We start from the raw sequence: 6357 nt of genomic DNA on the forward strand, positions 1-6357 counted from the left end.
TTAAACCAAGGCATTGCCATCTGGTAACATTCTCCAGACTGGTCCAAACCAGATTTTCCTGACTGTAAAATATTTAACAAAATAAATAAAAATGCAACAGAACATAGAAAATGTGCTAGGCAATTATTAAGTGTCTGAGGTCAAATTTGAACTCAGATCCTCCTGACTCCAGGGTTGGTGCTCTATCCACCATGCCATCTAGCCGCCCCAGTCCCAAAAAATCCTTGACTAAAATTGTAAAGTGGAAAAAATGAAACAAGCAGTGCTATCTCTTCAAGTTCATCATATTTTTAAAATCTTCAGCAAGTTGCAGGAGAAAAAACACTTAGAAGCAAATTGTAATGGAAAAAATTAGTTTTTTCAATTTTATAATAATAATTTATTTTTGTCCTTGACATATAGGAATTCCATTATCTATAATGCTGCTCTGAGGCATCATCATCTAATCTATGCAAATACTATATGATTAGTTCCAGGTTCCTCTTAGCTTCAAGTTGCCACTGGTATCAGCCTGAAAAGAATTGCTCTTGCCCATTTCGATGGCGATAGCTTTCCAGTTAATTTTGCAAGATAAATAACTTCATAATCCTAATGTTGATGGACAAATCCAGCATTAGGAGTAACACAAGAATCTTTTTACCTTCACAAGGATATATGCATCATTGAGCTCTTGTAAATGGTTCCATAAGCTAAATATTACCTAAAGAAGCACTTCTGGAAATCCTTGCATTTCTATAGACAAGTTCCTATCTACTCTAGGTTTCTAGTTCTTTACAGATAAACTTTTTGAGGGTAGAAATCAGTTTTGGTTTTTCTCATCTCTGCCTCCCTCCTCTACTAAAGAAAAACTAAAATAAAATCTTGTAACAAATATACATAGTCAAGCAAAAGCAGATTGTGACATTAGTTCTGTCCAAAACTGAGTCTCTTTCTACATATGATGGGTAATATGCTTCATCACTGGTTGGCTACTGTGTTGATCAGTTTTAAAATCTTTCAAAGCTATCAACTTTTAGGATACTGTTGTTTAATAAGTATTTTAGTTCATTTTTCATCAATTCATATATCTTTCTAATTTTTTCTGAAACCATTTATTTCATCACTGCTTATAATAACTTTTTCTATGAATTTGCTGGACTAGATCATAAAAGATCTCATTTACATTTATATTTGGTTTAGCAAAAGATTCTAAGAATGCAGTTATTCCATTGACTTGTTGATTCTGTGCTTGACTTTTTCTACACCTCTTTCATCTCCTAAGTCACCCTTATTACCAACAAGAATCACTGACATATGATCAGTGTCTTTAGCTTGAAGTATCTATTTTTGAAGCTTGTAAATCATTAAATGTGGACTGTGCTGTGATGAATAAACTAATGCAAAACCTTGTTCATTTTTCTTTTACAAATCTCTCATTACCATAAATTGTTCCATTCTTTCAGTATTCAAGATTTTGAGTATGCCTTGCAGGACATCTACTTCAAAATGCTTCTATAATTATCTTCTATTGTAGGATCATACTTTTCAATAAACATTCTTTGGATGAACTATACAGTTAGGGCAGACTTTCCAACACTCCCTGAACCAAGAACACAACTAATTTGTATTCATGTATAGTGAAAGGTTGTGGTCAGTACTTCAGGACTCAGGGCACTGTCACCAAGTCTCCTGGATGGCCCTTCCACAGAACTGGAAGGCTCAGCTCTCCCATTGCATGGTGCTTCTGTAGCTGCCACAGCTACCTCCCTCCTCCTGTTCCTTCTCTCTAACACTCTTTTTACAAATGTGGAAACAAAAGGTCAGAGAAGTTAAGAGACTTTCCATAATCATGCATCTAGTAAATAAATGACAGAGCCATGACTTAAGAAATCAGCTAATTTAAACTCTTCATCTTGAAGATGAAATTGAGACCTAGAATAGAAAGGTCACATATCTGCACCATTTCTAGAATAAATGAATGAATGAATGAAGTGAATGAATAAGCTTTAACATTGATTTCATACTTATGATCAGCTCTCAGTGTGCTCTGCTAATGGAAGGAAACAAAGAAAGGGGAATCTGAGAAGTGTCAGGAAATTGATAAATATAAAAGACTCCTTCAATCCACTTTTCGCTATGGATCTGAATGACTCTGAATTCTTTGGTGGGGGTTGGCTTGATAATCACTTCAGCTTTCTAAAGGTTAATTCTTCTACCCACATACCCCCTCTGCCCATACCTCCCCTTTTCTCTTGAAGTTTACAAACCTGCTATGCATTTCATTTGTATTAAGTCCTTCACCTTGAGTTTGAATACAAGAACAGTAGATTGTAAAAATTAAGTTGTCTTGAACTACTTGAATTTAGGAGACTTATGAATTCATCATGCAAATGTATTCCAATCCCACACACATATGAGTGCAAGTTTAGATTAAGTGAAACACAAAACAAAAATCTAGTAGCCTTTCCTTAGATATAATAGGAAACTTTCTGTGTAGGAGGGCAGCTCCTCACAGAGATGGATCTTGCAGGAAGCCTTTGACAGACTTTCTGGGAAATAATGAGATAAGAGAATTTCAGACTCTAATCCAACTCCATATTACAGGTGAGAAGCATTAGGTAACCTGGTGATTTGACCTACATAACTCAGTAGCAGAAGTGAGATTTGAACACAGTTCCTCAGATTCTGGAAATAAGGAATGTAGTATACTATTTACCTTACTCTGCCAAAAAACATCATACAGTAAAGAACTGATATGAGGGGAACTAGAAAAATTTTCTAGCTCCAGTTTCAGTTTAGGATTAAAAAATCCCTCCTCTTTTAGCTGAGACTGGGTAAGAACTTTCTAGTGACTGAGAAGTTGCTGGTGCTATTTACAACCCTTTGATAATGAGATGATTGAGATATCAACAATTGACTGGCCTAGGCTATTGTGGACCACAGTAATGTGTCTGGATTGGGTTCATTAAAGGGAGAAAATCAGTCCGGGAGTCATGTAGTCACATGAGGAGACAGAGACAGAGAGAAGAGAGAAAGTGATAGAGTCTGAGTGAGTGTTTAGACATTGATGGAACAAGAACCGAGAGAGTTGAGTCTTTGCTCCTGAGGGTGGGAATAAAAGATGAGGTAAATTGAACATACCCATTAATATCAACTGTGGAAAAGCAATAACAGAACCTCTCAACCACAAGGTCTCTGAAGAGAAGGGGACCATACCACATGATGGTGGAAGCTGGGCAGAGCAGTAAAAGAGTTTTCAAGAAGGAAACCATAGAACCTGAGGGAAGCAGAGGGTTATGGTCTACCACAGAGTTGTAAGACTCCTGCTAGTTATTCTCCTCTCTCCAGACTTCTCTTCTCCTCACCCTCTGAAATTTGAAGACACTGCTTCTCTGTGCAAAAAAGTGCCAGCTATGTTGCTTTCCATAAAACATGATATAACACTAACACTACAGCATTATGACACATAATAACCTGAATATATGCCAGGGAGAGGTAGAATTATAAGAAACCATGGGTGATCTGGAGAAGACTAGTACTAAGGTTGTTTGCCTAGCAGCTATTCTCAGAAGACAGTGAAAGAATTCCAGCATCACCTTTCTGTTCCTATGCTGTTCCCTTGCCATATATGACCAAGATAATTCACTCCCTATTCTGTTGTGTGGGGATCAAGGAGCTTTACTAATAGAGTACTGTATTGGGTTTTCTCTCTCACAAGTAAGGAGGGATCAGAGTGTGGAGTAGAGAGTCTGAACTCCAAGATGAGAAGATGACATGGTTTATTTGGAGTCATGGATGTTGGGAGTGCTTCATATTTTTTTAAAATTAGTTTTCAACATTCATTTCTTTTTTTAATTTATTTTTATTTAAGGCAATGGGGTTAAATGACTTGCCCAAGGCCACACAGGCAATTAAGTGTCTGAAGTCAAATTTGAACTCAGGTCCTCCTGACTCCAGGACCAGTGCTCTATCCATTGTTCCACCTAACTGCCCCTGGGAGTGCTTCATCTTGATATATTTCTTTGACATGCTAATGTTTAATGTTTTAAATAAATTGTTCTTGTTCTTTAAGACCAGATGACATCTAGGTAACTAGTTAATCAGAAAGACTCAGAAAGACTCAGAAAGGACTCAGAAAGAAACTTTGCAGTTGGTGATAAAATAAACCAATGAGAATATCTAAATCTCCAAGAAATAACTCTAAAGGAGTATTGTCTATAAAGGAGTAATTGCCCCCCCACACCTTTCCCCAATACCTCCTCTCCTAAGACCTCCCCCAGTTTATTCTTCCCACGTTCACCCAATACCTCTTCCACTTTTCTTCCCATGGACACATTCCTTTCACTTCCTCCATACTATATCCTCCTCACATCTTCAAATATGCTCCTCCATGCACGCCTCTCTAACCACCACAGGTGAATTTCCTGACAATTGATGAATGAGTGAAGTTAAGAGTTAACTCACTTTCTTTTCTTTTGCCTTGACTCTGCTACTGTGTATATAGCCCTGTAAAACCGAATGGAGGGAAAGATGTCCATGTCTTCTATTGAGGCTGGGCCACATATTCCTCAGGGTTCTCAGAGACCAAGATGGTAGCAGCAACCTCTTCCTACTCTCACTCAGCCAGATACCAGGGATAGAAGCCTGCCCTGAGTGCTCTGGGAGGAGACGGAAAAAGCAAATTATGTTTTTCTCTAACCATTGTTCAGTCTTTTAGGGAAGGACTTGCCCCTGCCCTTGTCAAGTTCTCATATGTTAAAGGATGGAAGTTCAAGGTCAACCTGTCATTACAACCAATGAGACTTTTCCAGAAGAGGTCATGGTTGAGAAGTGCTAGAGTTATTATGCTCAAGAAGATATGAGTTTAAATACTACATAAGATAATCACATAACCCTGGGCAAGTCACTTGACTTCTCTAACCATCAGTTTCCTCATCCAGGTAAATAATAATAGCACCATTGAACCGTTGTGAGTATGAAATGAGATATGTGTTAAATGCCTTGCAAACCTTAAAGTGCTAAGGAAATATTAGCTATTATTTCTAATACTACTAAAATGATTATTGTCTCTTTTGTTTTCCCTAAGGGAAAAAAAAGAACAAAAACAGAATGCCACAAATCCCCTTTCTTCTCTCCCCAAAACCACCAGGCTAGAATGAAGTCACTTGATTGAGGAAGCATTATGTGTTGGAATGTGCTCTGATTTGGAGTCAAAAGTCCAGGGTTTGAGTCTTGACTTTGCTATTCATAGTGATGCGATCTTAGGTCACTTTCCTTCAAAGGAGGCAGCCTGAACCAAACTTAGAACTCTGCCTCATTTACTGCAAAACTCAATCCAAGTCTATATCTATGATCTGATGACCTCTTAGTTTCTTTAACTGTAGAAGAAATTTGGTGGTACTTGTACTGCCAACTACAAAGGATTATTTTGAGGATCAAATAGAATAATATATGTGACTGTGCTTTGTAATAATAACATGTGGTTTAAATGTAACCTGTTATTACTATTTTTGAACCTGGGAAAGAACACAGCATCCTTTTTAGATCTTCAGAAAGAAGAGGGGTGAATTGGGTGTGAGATCTACTTTATTAGAAAAGGAAAGCCTTCTTTCTCATGAGGCTTACTTGTTCCCCAGTCTCAGAAAAGGAGGTCCATCATTCACCTGGCTGTCACACCTGCCCAATGCCAACTGACACCAGCCACCCCCAACTTGGCAGGAAACTCACCTCTGTCCCAGGAGGAAAGCAATCTAATGGTCCACATTATCCAGGGATTTCCACCAAGGTGTTTCAAAGTCCTCTAGGTTGTTATTTTAGAGTCAATATTCAAATGTGCACACCACCACTTTCTCCCTTCTCCTCCCCCTCCCTCATCCCATCCTCCAATACCAGTCCTTAACCCCCAGCACCAGTAGTTATTTAACTCCCAGTAAATTCAGTGTTTTTCCACTCTGGTGATCACAGCTTTTGCTTTGATTTGGGTGTAAGCAGCTGCAGGTGCCTTAAGTCATCCTGTTGTGTCCACCCCCTCTCCCTCTCCCCCTCTTCCTCCTCCCCTTCTACTCCCTCTCTCCCTCTCCCCTTTTCTCCCTCTTTCTCTCCCTCATTTCCCTTTCCCTCTCCCTCTCCCTCTCCCTTTCTCTTCCTCTCCCTCTTCTCCTCCTCTCCCCCTCTTCTCTCTCCCCTCCCCTCCATCTCTTTCTCTCATTCTCTTCCCCCTTCTCTCTCTCTCTCTCTCTCTCTCTCTCTCTCTCTCTCTCTCTCTCTCTCTCTCTCCCTCCCCCTCTCCCTCTCCCTCTCCCTCTCCCTCTCCCTCTCCTTCTCTCCTCCCACTCCACATACTTTTTCTCACTAATTCTCTCTCTCTGCAATGTCATC

The 6357-nt window shown here is 39.2% G+C and overlaps 1 pseudogene; it reads right to left on the reverse strand.

Moving 5' to 3' along the window:
- Positions 1 to 1099: 1099 nt before the first annotated feature.
- Positions 1100 to 4307, reverse strand: LOC141511940 (ras-related protein Rap-1b-like; annotated as a pseudogene).
- Positions 4308 to 6357: the final 2050 nt, after the last annotated feature.

The sequence above is a fragment of the Macrotis lagotis genome, chromosome 2 (assembly GCF_037893015.1).
Source record: "Macrotis lagotis isolate mMagLag1 chromosome 2, bilby.v1.9.chrom.fasta, whole genome shotgun sequence".
In the NCBI taxonomy this organism is placed as follows: domain Eukaryota; kingdom Metazoa; phylum Chordata; class Mammalia; order Peramelemorphia; family Peramelidae; genus Macrotis; species Macrotis lagotis.